Source organism: Hemicordylus capensis, chromosome 2, assembly GCF_027244095.1.
Source record: "Hemicordylus capensis ecotype Gifberg chromosome 2, rHemCap1.1.pri, whole genome shotgun sequence".
Lineage (NCBI taxonomy): Eukaryota > Metazoa > Chordata > Lepidosauria > Squamata > Cordylidae > Hemicordylus > Hemicordylus capensis.
The window spans coordinates 105,914,686-105,937,897 of NC_069658.1; the positions used below are offsets into that span (position 1 = coordinate 105,914,686).

Genomic DNA, 23,212 nt, shown 5'->3' on the forward strand with positions numbered 1-23,212 from the left:
AACAAGACCAGCCCTCCTCCTTAATGGTATGACATAAGCCCACCACACTTTAGAAAGGATGTAGACAAACTGGAATAGGTTCAGAGTAGGGCAACAGTCAGGGTTCTGGAAAACAAATCCTATGAGGAAAGGTGGAAGAACTAGGCATGTTTAGCCGGGAAAAGAAAAGACACAGCAGGGACATGATAGCACTCTTCAAATACCTGAAGGGCTGTCACACAGAAGAGGGGAAAGACTTTGTGTCTGCTGCCCCAGGGATAGTACATGATTTTATTTTATTTATTTAGCATATTTGTATACTGCCCAAAACTCATGCCTCTGGGCGGTTTACAATAAAACAACACAGAAGGAAAAAGTTAAGACATTAAGACAATTTAAAACAATGATCAATTCCATAAACCTAATTAAAAGCCTGGGTGAATAAATGTGTCTTAACAGCCCTTTAAAAAGTTATCAGAGATAGGGAGGCTCTTATTTCGATAGGGAGCGCATTCCAAAGTCTTGGGGTGGCAATACAGAAGGCCTGTCCATTAGTAGACACCAGATGAACTGGTGGCAACTGCAGATGGCCCTCCCCAAATGATCTCAATAGGCAGCGGGGTTCATAATGGAGAAGGTGTTCTCTTAAATACGCTGGGCCTAAGCTGTTTAGGGCTTTATGGGTTATAATTCCCTATATCTTTATAGGAGAATATACTTCAGTTGAGCATTAGGAGAAACATCTTAAATGGTAAGAAACAGTTTGACAATGGAACCATTTAGGTGGGGTGGTGGGCTGTCCCTCATTAGAGGTATTCAGGATGAAATGCCAATGGAGCCATTTGTTGGCGATGCTCTACTTCCTTCATTGAGCAGAGGGCTAGACTAGATGGCTCACATGAACTTCTTCATCTCTAATTTTATTATGAAAATCTTGGCCTCAAGGTTGCTACAAGTTCTGGAAGGGGAGACTCCATTGGCACTAATGGCAACTTTCCTCTTGGGGCTAACTCCTCTTGAAGGCAAGATTTCCCTGTGTTCCATTGCATCTGGTCATTCTAAAAATCAGTGATGGTGGTGGTTAATCTGAGCCAGTTTGTTTTTTTAAAAAAACCAATGATTAAATCCCTCCATTTTTGATAAATATATGCAGAGCTAATGATTTTCAAGCTGGCAAAAAAATAATACCTGTCCATTTGTGTGGAAATTTTAATTTTTGTATTTTTTCAAAGAAAAGATGAACAATGTAATTGGGTGATATCTCATTTTTCTGCCAACAGCAAGGACATACCATTTAGACCATTTTGTAAATTTTAAAAAATCATTCTGTTCATCTATGGCAAGTTCTAATTTTTTTTTAAAGGGAAATGATTGGTAATCTTCAGCGTTTTGTAGAAATGTAATCCCATTTCTCATCCACAGACTTGCTTCCTGTAGAAAACTATAAAGGTGACAGAAGACAATAGTGTCATAGAAACTCTTTCTAGGTTACTTATCTCTAGTGCACGGATTCCCCACCTAGGATTCCCAGATGTTGCTGGATTACAACTTCCATTATGGTTTATTTATTTATTTATTATTAAAACTTTTATACCGCCCTTCCAAAAAGGCTCAGGGCGGTTTACATTAAAACACCATTAAAATCAATTAATCATTAAAACAAAAATTATAAAACATAAAACAATAATTAACAATTAAAAACATCATAAAACAACAATTAAATTTGAATTTATTGCACATCTGAATGGTTGAATTTATTGTACATCTGAATGTGTGCAACCACGGATTGGACAGAAAAGCAACCTGAGGTTTCCCTCCCCAAACTCCAATTTGAACCTTCGGTTTATAGTGAGTATCACTGCTCCTACCTGAGGCTTCCTTTGGTGGTCATTATGGCTGAATGCTGCAGTGAGTTCTAACTGGAATTGAGGGAGGAAGCTCCTCCCTTGCTTCCAGAAGGAAGCCCGCTCAGCCAGTTCCCCCTCTTCTCTGAAGTGTCCCTGATGGCAGTCCAGGTCCTGGAGGTTATGTCCAAATGCGGACAAGTTACCACATAGGGATGTGTGTGTGGAACCGCAGGTCCACTGAACCCTCAGTCCTGCGTTATGTGCAAATGTGGTGAACAATTCTACTGTTAATAGATGCACAGTTGGGGGACATCATACAATTTTCTCATGCCAGTATGATGAGATTAATAACTTCAGGTGTCCAGGCCAGAAAACATCCTCCTGAATGTATTTCCTCTTGAATTCCTGTTTGGAGTCTTAAGCTGTTTTAACTATGCTGGAAACTATTAAGTTTGTACTAATTAACACTGTACCTTAAGTGGCGCAGCAGGGAAATGCTTGACTAAAAAGCAGAAGGTTGTCAGTTTGAATCCCCACTGATATGTTTCCCAGACTATAGGAAACATTTATATCGGGCAGCAGTGATATAGGAAGATGCTGAAAGGCATCATCTCGTACTGCATGGGAGATGGCAATGGTAAACCCCTCCTGTATTCTACCAAAGAAAACCACAGGGCTCTGTGGGTGCCAGGAGTCAAAATCGACTTGACAGCACACTTTACCTTAATTAACACTCTACTTTCTGCTTTACTGATAACTACTTTGCACTTTTTGCAGTCTAAACCATTAACATTTAATTGTAAATAATTACAATTTATGGTGGCAATAACAGATTAGAAATTGCTCCAAAATTTCACACTTTTCCAGAAAATTCTGCAGACAGATATTTATAATACACAGAAGCTGATGTGCTGGGGTGGTTAAATGAAAAAACAGAGATGCATATATTTGCATACAAATAAGTCAATATTGTTTTCACTGAGGATAAATAAATGTGGAGCAATGACATTTTTGCATTCCCTCCCATTCCTTTATTTAAAAATCACTTACCTTCTGATCTGGTTAGATTCCTCCTCCTCCCCTTTTTGGCGATGCTCTTAATTTCCTGATTCCAGTCTAATTTTCCATTAACTACTGCCATTTTCCTTACTTCAACTAGATCTGCATGTTTTTTAAAGAGCAAAACACCAGCTCTGCTTCAATCAATAAAGGGATTTCCTTCTGTAGTTTTCATATGTCCTGATTGCTTGTGTCATTTCTCCAGATTCCTTTTAAGATATTCAAGCAGTACAATCATGTAGCAATTATTATGTTACAGAGCTTTCCCGCATGAACAGAGGTGCAGAACTCTATTAGGGATGTGCATTAATCAGATTTTGTGATTTGATTCAATCTTGAAGCAAAAATCTTGAATCAAAAAGTCAGTCAGTGCAGCTGGCATTGTCAGCTGATTCAACAATTCAGTTCATGAATCGAGTCGATCCAGGTACCATGGAGAGCTGGTCTACCCATTAAACCCAATAGGTAGACCAGCTCTTCTTGGGAAAATGGTGCAATTTTGAGGACTGGAGAGCTGGTCTACCTATTGGGTTTAATGTAAAACTCCCTGGGCCATAGAAATAGAATGAATGAATGAATGAATAAACAAACAAATAAATAAATAAAATAATGGGTAGACTAGTTCTCTTAGAAAACCACTTGGCAGACCAGCTGTCCTATTTTTCCAGGGAAAGATGGTCTACCAATTGGTTTTATTGGAGGACTGATCTACCCATTAAACCCAACTGGTAAACCAGCTCTCCTTGGGGAAAACAGTCCTCAAAATTCAAACCAGCCCAGTCCAGCTTCAGGTTTGGCTGAACAGGGTCCACTTTGGTTTTGCCATTGAACCGGGTCAAACCAGTTGGCAGGCCAGCTTGGGTATGCTTGTAAGGGGGATGTGGTGGGGAACAGCAGTAGGGGCTCCTTCAAGGCCCCTGCTGGCCTTCCAAATGAAACCCTGGACTGGCTGTGGACCAGTTTGGGCCTCTGCACACTCACAGAGGCCATCTTCATGACCACCATGCATGTGCAGAGGCCATTTGCATCATCGTGTAAATCACATGCCGATGCAAGCAAGTCACCTCTGTGCATGCATGGAGGTCACGAAAATGTCCTCTACACATGTACAGAGGCCTGAACTGGGTTGCAGCTGGCCTGGGCTGTCATTGGGAAGCCAGCAGGGGCCTTGGAGGAGCCCCATCTGCCTTCTCGGATGCTTCTCTGCCACCTCCGCCACGGCCTCCTCCAAATGTACAGAGGTTGACAGAGGTTGCTTTCTCTGCGCCCCTACTTTCATGCCTTTAGCATAAGGATTGGGGATGCCCCCTTTGCTTATAAAGGGGAATATGCCAGGATACCCCTTTACAGGTATACCTGAGACAGCCCGTGAACTGGTTCTTAGAACTGGGGCTGGTCCAATTTGAACTCGGACTGGCACCCCTCTTTTCCTTTTTCACAGCTCTCTCCCTAACATATTACCTAACGTATTAGTCATTCTTTCCTAACATATTACCATATCTGCACAACTATTCCATTTTAAAGGCAATGCCATTTTTGCAGTTATGAATAATAGCAGGATCAATTATTTATATTAGTTATCAACCTTATTCAGAAGACCGTTATGGATTTCAAAGAACTCAAAAGCAATGCAAAACATTTTACAACTACAAGCTGATGAAACAATAAAAATGTGGAAAATTTCCCCCTCTTTTATCCCTTTAACTACTTGATATTATTTGTGTAGTTCCCCAGAAGTATGCCAGAATTATAGGTATGAAGACATACTTGGTATTTCAGTTCATGATGCATGACACAATCAATTCATTGTTGCCATTCCACAAGGCAACACTATTTATAGCTGTCATAAATAATAAATATTATATCATTACAAACTCATTATTTTTACATGCAGTCGTAACTATTCTATTCTCATAATAGTGGGGTTATGTTTCTTATTCATACACTTTTAGTGTTAATGTTTGTACCTGATAAGGGGGGAAATCTCAGTGCAAGCAGTAGTTAGTGATGTTTACCCTAAGGCAGTGATCTCATTTTATCAAAGCAACAGATCAGTTACAGAAACTAGTGAGATTTTTAATGCTGGAATTCATCTGAATGTATTTAGCCTTTTACATATAATGTGTGAGCTTTCACTTTCAAAATCAAGGGAACCATAAGTGACCATCATAGCAGGGGATATGGAGGGAAGGGGAGATCAGTGAAAATCGCTTCTCCCTCATAGTACCAGTGCAGCATTAGCAACACAGGCCCTTCGTTAATCTGGATGGGGACCATGGCATTCTGTTAAATGTATATTATGAACAAGAACAGATTAAGCCTTGTATGATGAAGTCAACACACAACTTTAAAAAGTCAATACATTTTGACAACTAGAAATATATTTAGAACGAAAGTCATAATTCTTTTCTGTCTGCTTACATGAGAGGTGATTGGTTTAAGTTGGGGATTCTTAACCTTTTTGAACCTTGTCTGTCCACACGTCTCTATCTCCTTTACCTAGCCTGGCTAGGCTTATCTGGTCTGGTCTCAGAGCAGGGACTGGGAGGGGGTTGAGCGTCGTCCTGTGTCTCCTCCATCTTAGGCTGCTTGCTCCTTGTGTCTGCCCCTCTCTGGGGGACCCTGACACACTCCACCAGCCAGCCTCTCATCCCAAGCTGGCTCCTTATATGCCTCTTATATGGCTTCTTGTATGCCTCAGTGCATTGCCCGCCCCCAATTATGGGGCCAACGCCCCTCTTTATTCCCTGTAATTGACTACCCTTTACAGCTGTTGCCAATGTCTCTCCCCCTTCTCCCTCCTCCTGCTCAGACCCCATCCTTTTGGGAGGCATGCTGCTGATGTTAACCTCGCACGCCTCTCCTTTGGCCTTGACAGGGCTCTGCTGCTCCTCCACTGGAGCTGAGTCCCTGCCAATCTGCAGTCTTACCTCCATCTCTCCCTGACTGCTACCTGTCCCTGTCACCTTGGGCCCTCTCACCACTCCATTCTCAAAGGGAAGGACAGCCAGCCTCACCGGACACACCTCAATACCATACCATACCCTCAAGTATTACCCATGGATTCCCATCCCATCTACAGGGTGTAGTAACCCCTTTAAGGGTGTAGTAAAAAATAGAGAGGGGGGTGGGGCATGAGATAGTTCTGTCAGAAAATTTATTCTGGCTCACCAAGAAGCAAATTTAATCCAATGCAGCAAGGATTTTCCACAGACTACCTGGACCGACCGACCCCACAGGCCCAGGTTAAGGGCCCCTGATTTAAATGAACAACACAATGGTATGCAATTCCCAATAAAATACATGGTATATAGGAACACAAGAAGCTACCTCATATTGAATCAGACAATTAGTGCATCTAGCTTAACATAGTCTAAATTGTGCTGACATATTGCACCAGGCAATGTTGGTGTTTCTGAACTGCTTGGGCTGCTGTGAATGTGAAAGCCAGCCCTGGCAGTACTGCACAGGAATGCACTTGTGCTACTACTTGAAGCAGAGCATGGGCACTTGTGCAACACTACTACCATTGTTTACAATGGAAGTAGCACTGTGTCTGCATGCTATGCCAAGTAGTTGTGCAAGTGCGCTCTTGCACAACACTGCTGGGGCTGGCTTTCATGTGTACAGCAGCTTCAGCGGATTGGAAATGCCACTGTTGTCTTGTGCAACATGTCAACTACTGACTGGCAGTAGCTTGCAAGGGTTTGACAAAGATCTTTCCTAGCCCTGGCTTGGATTGAAACCACAACCACCTGCATACAGAGTAGATGCTCTGCCACCAATGCCCCATCCCCTTGGAAATCATATTCTACTTTTGTTCTGAATGAACAAAAATCATCACCTTTGGTGCAAAATAATGAATGACCAGAGACTCCAACCCACTATCAACAAAATTGTGGATTTTGTAACAACAAAACCCAGTACCCCATGGACTTATGGTTTTGGGGGTGGTTAGCACCCATGTGCACTACACCACAATACACTCTGGGCCACCCTGGTGCCCTCCATATGGAGTTATGGGGCTGCTGAAATCCCCATTATTCCCTATGGGGGAAAGCTTAAAGACATGCAAACTTCAAAAAATATTTTAAAATCACCCCTTTGCCAAATTTTTTTGAAATTTGGGTGGTAGCTTCCACCTACTGGGCACTACCACACATTTCGCAATCTTGTACATCACATCTCTTATCATACAATCTAGAGTTGTTTAAGTGACATTGGTGCTGTGCAATCCACATTCACCTTAATTGCCTGTCTTTCCAAGATTCTCTGGGTTTGCCATGTAAATCTATCAGTAATAAATGGTATTTTAAAGTTGTGCCATCAAGTCAGTGTCAACTCCTGGCGACCACAGAGTAATGTAGTTTTCTTTGGTAGAATACAGGAGGGGTTTAACATTGTACCGGCAAACCCTTAATGAATCTAGCTCTCTCCAACTCTTTAAAACAGGCAGTTCATACCCATTCTTCCTAATTAGGGTTTCAGATTTCTCTCTATATTCTTTTTGATATTCAGCTGTGGAAACATCCTCTGCCCTCTTTATCACATTTTTCATAGTTTGTATTTTCACTATTTTGGGGTGTGCTGATTGATTCTTTAATAAAATGTGCTTTTTGGCTGATTTTCTATACCATTTGGTCTCTAAATGATTATTTCTTAATTCAATTTCCATATCTAGAAAAGAAAGCCAAGCCTACTCATTTGATTTTTCCCTCGTGAGTCTTATACTCCCTCCCATATCCAAGTTCTCAAATATTTCATCTGCCTGCTTTTCAGTAATAGTAATAATAATAGAATCATCTATGTACCTTTTACACAGAATTACATCAGAATTGATGCTCCTTCTCTCAATGGTATTCATATATGAAATAGCCAGTAAAGGTGCTACTAAAATAGTGAAATAGGGAACTGTGTGTTATCACATTTAAGGAATTTAACAGCCGGGGAACTGGGGTTTTCATCTGTGCTCATTTGCTTTTACTTAACTGAGGATGGTGTGTCACACCATCTTATGGTTTTATGTTTACCAATTTTTATTTTTTCTTTGCACAATAAAAGGTCTTTTTGTTGAGAGTTTGAAGTTAATATGTGCATTGCATCGCCAATTGACTTATTCAAATACAGAGTTTAAAACAAACAAACAAAAATATTGCTACAAATTGGATCATGACTGTGTCAAATGTATTTTCCGTGCTGCTAGCTACCATGCAGGTTGTGGTTTGATTTGTATCAGAGAGTAATAGCTTAGTATAGAACCCCTCCAGTCTTTCTGCAACAGAGGGGAAATATATCTTGCATAGGAGTCCTTGTAAAAGGGCCAGTATAACAGGACATGTTGGATTGTTATCTCCTCTGCCCTACATAGGCATGTTCTAGCAGCCAATGGCACTTTTTAGTATCTACCCTGCAGGAGTGCAGAGGGGAGAACATTATGTCTTGCCCTGAAAAATGTAAAAAGAAAAAGTACTGATGCCCCTTATGCAAGTCAAAATAATGTAGTGCCACCTCTGGCTACCTAGCCCAGACTGCCAACCCCAGAACTGTACCTGGTGGCAATGCCAACAGCTGCCACCTTTGGACTCTTTGTCCTGGTGCCAACCTGCCTCTTCAAAGGTAGTTGTGCTCAAAAGCGGCAAGCTCTAAACTCCTCAACAGTTTTTGGAAAGGCAGTGCAGGACCAGGATGAGAAGCAGGAGTAGATAAGAGGGGATCAGTGCAGGGGGTTAGTGGGAGGACGTGGAAAGGAGAGCAGGGCAAGAAGAAGACAACGAGGAGACCAATAGAAACTGGGCTAAGGGAGCCTAGCCCATTTTCTTCTGGCCGTGTGCTGCAATGGGAGCCACACGGCTCCCAGCAGCAAACCTCCCCAAATACCCCTCCACTTAAACAAGGTTAGTGGCGTGAGCTCTGCTAACCCTGTTCTTCTGATCGTGAGTCACCATGGTGCAGCTCTTTGCCGTGGCGACTCATGGGGAGACCCCTGACTGGGAGGCTGCAGCAAGCCTCCCCACCTCGGGGGGGGGTCTCCTCAGAATGCCCCGCACACTCACGCAGGGCATCCTGGGACTTCCGGGGGCCAGGCGGCCCCCGATCCCCACAACCCCAAACCAGCTCTGTGACGGAGCCAGTTATCGTGTAGGCAGCCGATCTGGTTGTGCAGGGCAGGCTAGCTGCTCGTGTGTGGGGGAAGTGTGCAGGGGTTGGGTTGGATGCTCCTAACCCAACCTTTGAAGGCCTTAAGGAGGGTACAGAGAGAGGCAAAAAGGCTACTGGCAACATCCCGTTCTCACTCCTTTCAAAGCCTGCAAGGGTCAGATCAGGGTCTGGGAGTTCTTGATGGAATCCTTGCAGACTTTGAAATGAGTATGGAATGAGAAGTTGGGGCTATCAGCACTTTCCCCTCTTCATCCCCTACCTCCTTAAAGCCTAACAGGGCAGGCAGGTGGCATTTTATGCCTGCCTCATGTGCCCAAAGACCTTGGTCACCCCAGCTGGTGGGGATAAAGGGGGGAAAGTTACCCTGCCAAAACTTTCTTTGCACTTCATCTTATTTACATTTAATCTGCAACCTGAATCACGTTGAAAAAGCTGGCCTGCCTATTGGGTTTTACTTCCTCACTTCATAAACAGAAACACATTTGTGTATTTGAGTATATCATTTTAACATTGACAGAAAACAGCAGCTAGTTCTTATTATATAACCCTCCTTCTTGGTAATTACAATGCTTCTGTGTATATTCTTAGTTCTGCATGGTTCTATTGTGTATACTTTTAGGTAATTACATGCATTATGTACGTATTTTACACTTGTAGGCTTGCCTGTATTTCAAATTTTACTATTTATTATTTCAACCATTTTTAAAGTCCTACAAGCTAACTCATTTGTAGGCTTAGAAATGTGAGTGCCAAGCTTATGAAAACTGTTACCATACAATATAAATCTAAGAGAGATCTCTATTTAATCTTGTGAATAATGTACTAAATTAACCACTGGTAATTTTCATCTCTTGTAGTCTTCCTTGTCCCAGTCAGAGACATTATAAGTATTGAGATCTAATTAAAGTTCTTTTCATCTCATCTCAGCAGTTACTTTGCTTCAAATACACATTCGGAGATGCTCCTAAGGGAATGAGTGGTGAGACTAATGTACATATCTGGGGAATCCCTCATGATGAAGATCTTTATATTCTACAAATAAAACCTTCATAATATTTACAGTTGTTGCATTAGTACCATTTTCACATGCTTCACAGTAATAATCTCAAGCATTTTGTTTCATTTGAGCTTAGATTCAACAGCTGATTAAAACCCAGCCACTCTGAAAGATCACAAGACCACCTGTGTGACACCATCAATCTCCACTCCTTCAAGTCTCAGAAGCTATCTTTTCTCTGAAGCCTTTTGCTTAACCCTTTAGTCTTTGCCCCCCTACAGAAGCTACACTAAGCTCTAGTATAGGTTGTATGACATCTGGGAACATATTTCTGCAAGTGAAAAGGACTTTTGGAGGGAGGGGAGAAAAGCAAAACTTGCTTTCGCTCTCCCTCAGAACAAGCCTTTACCACAGGTACACTGCAACTACTCTATGACGGCACTCTGTCCACTCTCCTACACCAGTACAACGTGTGGGTCATTATTTTTGTTTTCCTCCACTGACTCTACTGTAATTAAGTTAACTGGTTTTGGTACTGGGGAAAATCCCATAATTTATTAAGGTAATAATTAATGGTGGCCATCCACCTGGATCTTCGTGTGCTGAATGGCACTTTACCTTTGGGGGAGTGGGGTGTTGTTCTACAGTTGATTATTGGCTTATATCACATAATTTATCCACTTCTTTGGTGAATATGGTGGTTGAACCTCAATTAGAAAGTGATCATTTCCCACTGATTCTGAGAATGTTACTTCCTAATGAACATTGTATACTTGAGGAAAGGTATGTTCCAATCTTAGAAGAGGGTGGTTTTGATGTCCAGGTTAAGTGGAATTTAAGAGAGATTAAGAGTTAAGAGAGAAATGCCAAAGCTTCAGCTGATTGGTTGAATTACATAGGAACATAGGAAGCTGCCATATACTGAGTCAGACCATAGGTCTATCTAGCTCTGTATTGTCTTCACAGACTGGCAGCAGCCTTCTCCAAGGTTGCAGGCAGGAATCTCTCTCTCAGCCCTATCTTGGAGAAGCCAGAGAGGGAACTTGGAACTTTCTGCTCTTCCCAGAGCGGCTCCATCCCCTGAGGGGAATCTCTTACAGTGCTCACACATCAAGTCTCCCATTCATATGCAACCAGAGCGGACCCTGCTTAGCTAAAGGGACAAGTCATACTTGCTACCACAAGACCAGCTCTCCTCTCCTACAAAAAGAACATCATGAGTGTGCATTGTTTTACAAAGTCATCTTTATATATTCTCATCTGTACGGTCAATTACACTACTTAGGCATTTAGTCTGGAACTCTTTAAACCCAGCTATAAATTTATAAATAAACCCAGCTTTAAATTCTCCAGCTATACTAGAAATTTACTCAACCCTAATAGGAGAGGGCCCAGCAGATGGGTATACTGATCAATATAACCACTTCTTTTATTATTATTATCTCTTGTTTACACAGTCAGACAGGTGTTATTGACTGGTTTGTTTTATCCAGACATCGAGTCCTTCCCAAGGACCTGGGATGGCTGGATTTTATTGTCAATGTTGTTGCTGTTGTTATAGATATTTTCGCAGAATATAGGCTGTTCCCAGTAAAGTTGCTTTTTGTAATTGGCTGATGGTGATTTCTGTACCCTACTTAAGGCCTTCAAAGGTTGGGTTAGGAGCAACCAACCCAACCCCTGCACACTTCCCCCCCCACACACGAGCAGCTAGCCCGCCCTGCACGACCAGATCGGCTGCCCACACGATAACTGGCTCCATCACAGAGCCGGTTTGGGGTTGTGGGGATCGGGGGCCGCCTGGCCCCCGGAAGTCCCAGGATGCCCTGCGTGAGTGTGCGGGGCATTCTGAGGAGACCCCCCCCCCCGAGGCGGGGAGGCTTGCTGCAGCCTCCCAGTCAGGGGTCTCCCCATGAGTTTTTGTTTTAATTATTAACTGATTTTAATGGTGTTTTAATGTAAACTGCCCTGAGTCTTTTGGAAGGGCGGTATAAAAGTTTTAATAATAATAATAATACCGCCCTTCCAAAAGGCTCAGGGCAGTTTACATTAACACACCATTAAAATCAGTTAATAATTAAAACAAAAATTATGAAGTAAAAAACAATGATTAACCATTAAAAACATCGTAAAACAGCAATTAAATAATCAGAACAATTTAAAAACAAGTTTTAAAAAGCTGAGAAAGCCTGGCTGAAGAGATGTGATTTTATGTGTTTTTTAAAGATTGCCAGAGATGGGGAGGCTCGTATCCCAGCAGGGAGCACATTCCACAATCTCGGGGCAGCAGCCGAGAAGGCCCATCTCTGTGTAGCCACCAAACGAGTTGGCGGCAACTGGAGACGGACCTCCTCAAGTGACCTCAATGGGCACTGGGGCTCATAATGAAGAAGACGCTCTCTTAAATACCCAGGGCCTAAGCTGTTTAGGACTTTATAAGTTATAACAAGCACTTTGTATTTTGCCCGGAAACCTATTGGTAGCCAGTGTAGCTCCATCAAAAGAGGAGTAATGTGGTCTCTCCGAGATGACCCAGAGACCAACCTGGCTGCCGCGTTCTGAACCAACTGAAGTATCCGGACTATGTACAAAGGCAGCCCCACACAGAGCGCATTACAAAAATCAAGTCTGGAGGTTACCAACAAATGTACCACTGTTTTGAGGTCACTGATCTCAAGAAACAGGCACAGCTGGCGTATCAGCCGGAGCTGATAGAAAGCACCCCTGGCCACCACCTCCACCTGAGAAACCAAGAAGAGACGTTGATCCAGAAGTACTCCCAGACTGCGAACCTGTTCCTTTTGGGGAACTGTGACCCCGTCTAGAACAGGTAGATCAACATCGTCTCTAGAGTTCTGACCCCGCACAATAAGTACCTCCGTCTTATCTGGATTCAGCTTCAGTTTATTCTCCCTCATCCAGCCCATTACTGCTTCCAGGCAGGCATTTAGGGAGGATACGCCAACTCCTGAAAAATTTGACATGGAGAAGTAGATCTGAGTGTCATCAGCATACTGGTAACACCCAGCTCCAAATCCCCTGATGATCTCTCCCAGTGGTTTCATGTAGATGTTAAAAAGCATTGGAGAGAGTATGGAGCCTTGAGGGACACCATACTTAAGCTCAGATTTTGAAGAGCAACAATCTCCAATTGACACCATCTGGAATCTGTCCAAGAGGTAGGAGCAGAACCACTGTAAAACAGTGCCTCCCACCCCCAACACCCTCAGACGTTCCAGAAGGATACTATGGTCGATAGTATCGAAAGCCGCCGAGAGACCCAAGAGGACCAACAGAGTCACACTTCCTCTGTCAATTGCCAATTGGAGATCATCCATCAGGCCGACCAAGGCAGTCTCCACCCCATAGCCCGCCCGAAAACCAGTTGAAATAGGTCTAGATAATCAGTTTCCTCCTAGACTGCCTGGAGCTGACTAGCCACCACCCTCTCAGTTACCTTGCCCAGCCATGGGAGATTGGAAACTGGCCTATAATTGCTCAACTCTGAGGGATCTAACGCAGGCTTCTTTAGAAGAGGTCTAATAATTGCCTCCTTAAGACAAGGAGGCATCCTGCCCTCCCTCAGTAAAAATTTATGATTTTTACTAGGCCGCCTACAACAGCCTCCCTGCTAGATAGAACAAGCCATGTTGGACAAGGGTCAAGAGAACAAGTGGTAGGCCTCACCGCTCCAAGCAGCTTGTCCACATCATCAGGAGTCACAAACTGAAATTGATCCAGTTGAATCGTATAAGAGGAGTTGTCAGACAACTCCAGTTCAGACATCAAATTAATTGTGGAGTCTCCAAGTCAGCCCAAATCCAAGAGATTTTGTCTGCGAAAAATTCATTAAACACACCACAGCGGGTAACTGATGTTTCCAAATTTTGGTTCAAGGGAGAGGGGGCAGATACTAGTCCCCTCACAACCCTGAACAACTCCACTGGACGTGAACTCACAGAGGCAATACGGGCAGAAGAGAACCGCTTCTTTGCTGCATGTGTTGCCTGAGCATAGATCTTTAAATGTGCTCCATGTCGTAATCTGTCAGATTCGAATCGAGTTTTTCTCCACTTGCGCCCCAGTCGCCTACCTTTCCGCTTCAGCCCCCGTAGATCTTCTATATACCAAAGGGCCAATTTTGAAGTGGGTCGGAGGAGATGCTTAGGAGCAATCGTGTCTACTGCCCTGGTGAGCAAGTTGTTCCAGTTCTCAACCAGGGCATCAACAGGATCACCAGCAGAGCCAACACTGAATCCCTCCAAGGCTTCTTGGAATCCTACCGGATCCAGTAACCTCTTCGGGCAGACCATTCTAATAGGCCCCTCGCCCCTGCGAAGGTGGAAAGCCAGTGTAAGTCTAACCTTAACCAGATGGTGGTCTGTCCATGACAACGGGGAGATTGTAGGAGTCCCCACCCACAGAACACCACCCTGATCAGAGTAAAAGACCAAACCAAGCGTGTGACCTGCAATATGCATCGATCCAGAGACCGCTTGGGATAGGCCCATAGTTGTCATGGCCGCTATGAACTCCCAAGCTGCCCCGGACAAATTGGTTCTGAAATGAACATTGAAGTCCCCCAGCACCAAAAGTCTGGGAGACTCCAACGCAAGTTCCGCAACCAAGTCCGAGAGCTCAGTAAGGGATTCCGTTGGGCAGCGGGGCAATTGGTACACCAACAGAAGTCCCAATCTATCCCTGGTCCCCAAACTCAAGTACACACATTCAATATGGTCCGATACCCTAACAGGGACCCTGGTAAGGGAGATGTTATCCTTATAGACCACAGCCACTCCACCTCCCCACCCACGTCTCCTCACCTGCTCCTCTACAGAATATCCTGGAGGGAGAAGCTGGGACCAAACTGGACCACTAGCCTCCCCCAGCCAAGTCTCGGTAATACACACCAGGTCGGCCCCTTCATCCATGATCAAATCATGGATGAGTTCTTATTTATTTTGGACTGACCTGGCATTGCAGAGGAGCAAGGTAAGGTTATATGGGATGTTGGCAGTGCTCCCCGAGGTCAAAGAGCTGGCAGGACAGCCGGAAGGGGAGACATCTATTAGGTTTCTGACTACCCTTCCGCTGGAACAGCCTGCTGACCTGCCAATGTTACTTTTTCTATTCCCCACCACCACTGAAATAGCTGCCCCACGTTCAATGAAGGCAGTCCCTGCCTCCCCATCTCCAGACAAACTCCCACACATTACAACTTCAACCCAACCTCAGCACAACTTAAAACTAATTAATCAGAAGCCCCACTATTGGATGCTTCCCTCTATACAAATAGTTGGACAGAGTGTCCAGCCCTCGCCCTTGTTTCTTCCCCGAAGTGGCTCCCTCAAAGGGGCGACCCTCTTTGGTGTCGCCCCTTCGGTGGTGACCGCCGCCACTGGCAGTGGGCCCGCCGCCACTGGCAGTCTTCCTGCTTAGTAAACAACAGAGTTTTTATATCGCAGAAAAAATGAGGAACCACTCCGACCAGGGTGGTAGATCACAGGAATGGTTTGACCAGGAAAGTGTGGTGCTCAGAAAGAAATGTGTGGCTGGCTTAAAAACTTATAAACAACACCCTTCAATTGTCTCTCCCTAAGAGTTATCAGAACTAAAAAAACCCAATACAAGACCCTTCCTTGTTGTGATGGTCATAGACTGTAATAAACCTTGAACTGAACTGAATACAAGACTCTTATTAAGGACAAAAAGAGGGAGTATATTTTTAAAAATTCTGGCAATTGCTGATCCAGTCAGTCAAGGAGAGAGACTCCTGCCTTTTTTGTCGGATTATGGCCAGAGGCCTTAGTAAAACCCTGTGGAGCCCAATAAACCAAATCCCAGCAAAAGCCTGGGAAGAGCATTTTAGAACTCTATTTGATGATTCTGAGCTGTAGTGGAACCAGGTTGGCCATGATATTGACTCACTACTGCCCTGCAGTAACTTTGAAGTGGGTGGTTTGATTGATACCCTGAAGGTGGGGAAAGTCCCAGGTAGTGACCTTGTCATCCTGGAGCTAATCAAAGTGAACCCCAATTGGTGGAATCACCTATTACCATCATTATTTATACACATTGACCGAACAGAACATATCCCCAAGGACTGGGGGTTAGAGATAATTGTTACAATGTATTAAAAGGATAATAAGCGTGGTCCAGCCAACTACCATCCTATTAGCTTATTAAGTGTAGTAAGCAAGCTTTATGCAAGGCACTTAAACCAGAAGATACAGGATTGGCTTAAACTTGAAGGTATACTTGGTAATGAACAAGCTGGTTTTAGATCCGTCTGCTCAACCATGGACCATATTTTAGTCTCACACCATCTAATAGACAAATATACCAGTAGGTCCAACTCTGCCTTATATGTGGCCTTCCTGGATTTCAAATTTGCCTTTGACTCAATTTTGAGAGTGGTTTTTGGGAAAAATTTAAGTAGTGATAAGAACATAAGAGCAGCCCTGCTGGATCAGGCACAAGACTCATCCAGTCCAGCATCCTGTTTCACACAGTGGCCCACCAGATGCCTCTGGGGAGCCCATAGGCAAGAGGCATGCCCTCTCTCCTGCTGTTCCTCCCCTGCAACTGGTATTGAGAGGCATTGTGCATCTGAGGCTGGAGATGGCCCACAGCCATCAGACTACTAGCCATTGATAGACCTGTCCTCCACGAATCTGTCTAAACCCCTTTTAAAGCCATCCAAGCTGTCCCATGGCAAGGAATTCCATAGATTAATTATGCACGGTGTGAAAAAGTACTTCCGCTTGTCATTTCTAACTTTCCCAATCTTCAGTTTCATGGGGTGACCCCTGGTTCTAGTGTTGTGAAGAGCCCCAGATGCTTTAGCCTAGCCTCATACGGAAGGTGCTCCAGGCCCCTGATCATTTTGGTTGCCCTCTTCTGCACCTTCTCCAGTTCTACAATATCCTTCTTAAGATATGATGACCAAAGCTGTACGCAGTACTCCAGATGTGGCCACACCATAAATTTGTATAAGGGCATTATAATATTAGCATTTTTATTTTCAATCCCCTTCTTAATAATTCATAGCATGGAATTAACTTTTTTCACAGCTACCATGACTCAGCTGACACTTTCAATGAGCTTTCCACCATGACCCCAATATCTCTCCTGGTCAGTCACCGACAGCTCAGATTTCATCAGCATATATGTAAAGTTGGTGGGTTTTGCCCCAATGTGCATCACTTTACACTTGCTTGCATTGAACTGCATTTTCCATTTTGTCACCCAGTCCCCCAGTTTGGAGAGTCATCTATTGATAAACATCTACTTCTCCTCATCCAGCATCACTGTACGAACATTACTTTAAGAGTGAAATGCAACCCACAGGGTCTTCTCTCAAAAATGATTCCCACCTATAAATTGGTTAAACAGGGATGTATTTTGGCACCCACTCTCTTTGATTTTTATATCTATTCGATGGCCTCTTGTTTGGATAACCCAGATTTCCATCCTCCTAAGATGGTGGGTACTGACATTCCCATTCTTTTATAGGCAGATGATGCGGCAATCATCTTGCACATGCCAATTGGACTTAAAAGAGTGGTCAGAGGAGGAGAACTAATTTCAGAGCCCTGAAGCTTTTTGAGGCCAAAACTCTGGCTCAAATCCTATATGGGGCACAAGTGGGTATTTAACTCAGCCAAATTTCCATAGAACGATTCTAAACCAAATTCTCATGGTCTGTTCTTGCTGCCCCCAGATGTGTGCTTAATGCAGTGTTCAGATTGGAGACTGGGATGCCCAAAATTGAGGTAAGGACTTGGAAGTGTATGACCAACTATTGGCTTAAAGTGCAGTTCTTTCCAATTGAATTAATTCCTTTGGTCCTCTTAGATGACCATCTGCCCAAATGGAAATTGGAAATTACAAAGAAGTTACTGTCATTGGGTCTTTCAGTAGAACTCCTTACTTTTTTTAGGCTACGAGCAAGCTAAACAGATATCTTCCTAGCAGGTAGGTGATATAGATTATCAAATGATGTTGGCAGACTGCCTCAGTACATGAGAGACTGGGTAGTAAATTTTGTATGGGAACCTGCAAGCTACTTAACAACGCTTTCCTTCCCCAGGCTGCGAAAGAAATATGTGTGGTGCATTCTGGGTATCCCCCCGGCGATGGGCAGGAGCCCCACAGTCTCCCAGCCCTGGCTGCAAGCAGCCGGAACTGGCAGACGACAGAAAAAAAGGGGCTGAAGGAGTACTCACTCCCTTTAAACCTGTTTATGAGGCTGGCCTCTTTGGTGGGTTTATTGCTCGATTGGGCATGATCCCGGTGGTTCTTACAATCAGCCAAGGCTTGGCTTCCTTAGTCCAGTTTTGGCTGATCATAAGAACAGCCTCATTTACTTCATTTATCATTATTTTACCTCTGAAGCCTCTAGTAAAATAAAGTTTTAAATTTCATTCTCCTCTGTTTGCATTTTCTCCAGGAGCACTTTGTGTGACCATCTCCTTTTTGGCATTCTCTGTCGCCACAGTTGTTACTTGTCTTGTAGATCATGCAGCATATTCTCATTAGGAAGCTTATTTTCTGGAGAACATTTTAAGTTACATAATACAGATTACCGTCTTTACTTCATTTAATTTGCAGCTTAGTAATCTATTAAAGTGCAAGTTTGAAAAAATCAGCTACTTGCAACTAAAAATACTTTTGTACAAAACCCAAATGCAGTAGCTTGAAGTCTCAAACATTAATTGTAGATAAATCTACTTTTAATTATGGGTTGGCATTAATTTGGCTTATAATGAGGATCTCCTTGTTAAATATTTCTTTGAACCAGCACTTTGTAACAATCACCAAGCTGCTAAATGCAGTTTGAAATATGCTTGTCTCTGAAATATTTTTTATTTCTCTTTTTCTTTTGCTCATTGTCTTATTCATGTCTTCTGTGGGAACATTAAAAACCTCAAATACAAGGCGGGGGGGAGACTCTGGTGATATTTTAAATTTTGATGGGAAGTTATGAGTTCCAATATATTCCTTGTTGTGTGATATTGCTCTTATCTGGCAGTGCTAGTTTTGGAAGAAAATGAAACTGGTACATAGAACAACATTCAGATCTCTTCTCTTAATGTGCTGCCTATTAATATTCAATTAGACAATTCAGTTTAGTCTCATTTTGAAGAGTAATCAGTCTTTTTTAGCCAAACATCTGATTACTGTCTGGGTCATTGAGATAAATGGAAGTTTTCTATAGTGGGATATATCCATAATAGGCCTGTGCAAATTTGGATTAGAAGTTTTGAATTTTATCTGAAATTGTGCAAAATTTACTTTTTGTAAAGTTCTGACTTGGAACAAGCCAGAATTTACCATTTTTAGCCATTTAAGATTTATCAATAATCAGGAGTTACCCATAGCTTTTGGCGGGGGTGGTGGTGGTGGTATGGAATAATAGAGTCCTGCCAATGTGGACTTCATGTGTGTCAGATTTTATAACTGTATGCCCATCCAATCCATAAATATAAGGGAGGAGGGACATGCTGTTATCCCTTCTCATGAAGGCAAAGGGCAGACCATTGCCTTCCTTGCCATGAACTCTGTCGCCTATTAAGATCATCTGGAGAGGTCTGGTTATGGTTGCATCTGGTGTGGTCTGGTTATGGAGGTCTGGGTATCGTTTGGTAGTGACTTAGGATCGGAGTCTCTGTGGCTGCCTAGGGCTTTGGAATATGCTCCCTGTCAAAAAAGAAGCATATCCATCTCTGACTGCTCTTAGGAAGACCCTCAAGACAGACCTGTTTTCTTCGGCTTTTAACTGTAATTAATTTTTTTTAATTGTTTGTTTTTATCCCACAAAATTGTTTTTTACTTTTATATTTGCTATCTGTGAAATTGTGTACACCACGTAGAGATACACATATCAGGTGGTATATTAATACAATAAATAAATAAACCTCCCAAAACTCACGTCTCTGGGAGGTTTAGAATAAAACACAGATTAAAAGCAAAGCTAAAACAATGATGGATCCAATGACTACATTCTGCAGTTAGATTCTACAATTACATTCTTTTTACCATTCTGTGCTAGAAGGACCATGGCTACTTCAGTTGCTATTAGATGCCATCCTTGGCTGAGATCCTCCAAACTAGGACATGAGACCTGTACTAGGACTGAAAATCTTCCCTACGATGGTGAGGCTATCTTTGGTAGCATAACTGATGAAACCTTGGGAAAGTCCAGAAATTCTGCACAATCGATAAACTTTTCCATGTCTTCATTTAATGAGAAGAAGTCCACAAAATGGAACAAAAGGCAAATTCCATGCTAGGGATCATTAGGAAGGGGATTGAAAATAAGAATGCTAGTATTATAATGCCCTTATACAAATCTATGGTGTGGCCACATTTGGAGCACTGAGTACAATTCTAGTCAACATATCTTAAGAAGGACATTGTAGAACTGGGAAAGGTACAGAAGAGGGCAACCAGGATGATCAGGGGCCTGGAACACTTTCTTGATGAGGAAACACTATAGCATCTGGGGCTTTTTCGTTTGGAAAAGAGGCATCTACGGGGAGACATGATAGAGGTATATAAAATGATATGCCATGGAATAGAGAGAGTGAACAGAATTTTTTTTCTTCCCTCTTTCACAACACTAGAACCAGAGGTCATCCCATGAAACTGAAGGCCAGGAAATTTGCAGGGGAGCAACAACAGGAGAGAAGGCATGCACATACCTCTTGCCTGTGGGCTCCCCAGAGGCATCTGGTGGGCCACTGTGTGAAACAGGATGCTGGACCAGATAGGCTTTGGGCCTGATCCAGCAGGGTTGTTCTTATATGTTCTTAATAAACATGCAATCCAAGTCATCTTCCCAGTCTCAGTCATATGGCCACTCCTTTCGTCAACATAAATACACTCAAATGCCCTTCCATGTTCCCAGACCTCGGACTACAATTACCACAGATGCTTCAGAGGGTATCTGGCACACCCACCCAGGAAGCTCTCACCTGAGCGACCTCATCCAAAACCCGGAATCACATCAATTACTTAAAGTAACTAGCAACTTTCAAAGCACTGAAAGGATTTCTTCCCTACCCTAAAAATGGGACATCTTTTGTTCAGATTCAGCCAGATAACACTACCTCCAAAGCTTAAATAAACTGGCAGGCTGGAACCAGATCTCACACTCTTCTCAAACTGACTTTACTGATTTGGATGTGGTGCATCTTCTCCAAGGTAATTGTCAGTTATCCACATACAGGGCAGAACCAATGGCCTTGTAGAAAGTTTCAGCAGGAGCCGTTTCATCTCACAGGAATGGGAGGTTTCCACCAAAGTGCTTGATGCCATTTTCCAGCTCTGGAGAGCTCTCAGCTGAATCCTTTCACGACTCCACGCAATAGACGTTGTTGCCTATTTTGCTCAAGACTAGGTCAGGGCACAGGTTTCATGGGAGATGCCTTTGCAATCCACTAGGGTCGCCACTACACTTACCTTTTCCCATCCACACCCTTCCTTCCAGGTCTCCTATAGAAGATATATCTACACAAAGCAAATTGCATTCCAATAGCACCTAGGTTGCCTTGGCACCCTCAGTTTCCCCAACTGCTAGTATCATCACTTACCTTACAACACTCACTTCCTGTCTCAAGAAGCAGGCACGGTTCTACATCTGGACTTCTGACAGGGTGGAGGATCCAACCCCACTACCAGCGGAGATTCTAGGGGTTCTGACAGCAACCAGGAAGACTACAATAAAAAATCATATTCTGCTAAGTGGAAAAGATTTCTTTCCTTTGTGTCTGAGACAATTTAATGATTGATCACCCACATTTCAAGGTATTTTTTCCTATCTCCTCCAGCTTAGAACAATTGGATTGAAAATTCTGTCTCTCTGGATTCACCTGGCAGCCATAGTAGCACACATTCCTGAGATTAATGGACCATCCCAATTTTCTAACCCTGCAATGATGCAGTTTCTGAGAGGTCTTCCCCATTTATACCCAGATAAACCCATCTCTACCCTTTCTTGGGACCTTCCCTTGATGCTGGTCAATTCATGAGGTGACCCTTTGGACCAATGGCCTTAGCTGACCTTTGACTCTTATCTATAAAGAATGCTTTCCTGGTAGCAACTACATCAGCTTGCAGAGTGAGGAAATTAAGAGTAATATGAGTAGACATTCCTTATCTGACTTTTCATAAGGACAAGGTAGTACTGTGGCCTAATGTCTAGTTTCTACTCAAGGGGGGTGTCCATCTTTCACTGTTCTCATCCCCTTACCAGTATTCTTCTGGAATCCTACTTCTCAGTCAAAAATACACAAGATGGGCCTTAGCTTTCTACATGGACCATACTGCCTCATTCAGGAAAACACAATTATCATTCATCAAGTGCTCCAACCTGGTCAAAGGAGCACAAGTTTTCTCTCAATATCTATACAGATGGATTGTTGATGCTATCATGTTGTTTTACCAATTGGCTAAGAGACCCTTACTCACTCCTATATGAGCTCACTCCACTCGACAAATTCTACAGCCTTTGATTAGCATGTGCCCCTAGACGTTATCTGCCAAGCAACTCTTATTTCCTTCATCACACATTAAACCCTAGGTATAAGGGTGAGGCACGATGCAGACTTTGGCATGGCAGTTCTCCAGTGTATTTTCATAACCACCCCACCTTCTTCCGGGTAGATGAGTTTGGTATGTGCCCTTTGGTGTGAAGCACAGATACCATGATGAAGAATATCAGGTTGCTTACCAGTAACTGTTGTTCTTCGAGTGGTCATTTGTGCCTTCACAATTTGTGCCTTCACAATGGTACTACAAGAGGAATGATACAAGAGGAATGAGTTCCCACAAAAATGAAGGAGAAAGAAAGCTGTGGAATGTCCCCAATGTGGTCTCTGCATGTGTGCACGGCCCATTGGTATGAAGGCACTGATGACTACTAGGAGAACCAAAGTTACAGGTAACCAAACCAATCAGGAACCAAAGTTACCTGATGTGCTTGGTGGTCAGTGAATTTTGGGACATTTTCTTGAAAATAAACAGCATTTCACTTTTCATGTAATTTTGTTACGAGTAATTCTGCAATGGAATTTGGGGTTGTTCTCTCTAGCTACACGTGTATTTAGTAAAAAAAAAAAAAATCATGTCAGAATGAGCTGTAATTCCTCCTCAACCCACCCACCCC

At 43.1% G+C, this 23,212-nt stretch overlaps 1 long non-coding RNA gene across 1 annotated transcript; it reads right to left on the reverse strand.

Annotated features, from left to right (window-relative positions):
• Positions 1-1,175: 1,175 nt before the first annotated feature.
• LOC128343023 (uncharacterized) lies at positions 1,176-21,763 on the reverse strand. The gene is made up of 3 exons (XR_008315315.1): positions 21,639-21,763; positions 2,877-3,094; positions 1,176-1,420 (listed from the first exon to the last, which is right to left on the reverse strand). It is a non-coding gene; the product is annotated as an uncharacterized LOC128343023 (long non-coding RNA).
• Positions 21,764-23,212: the final 1,449 nt, after the last annotated feature.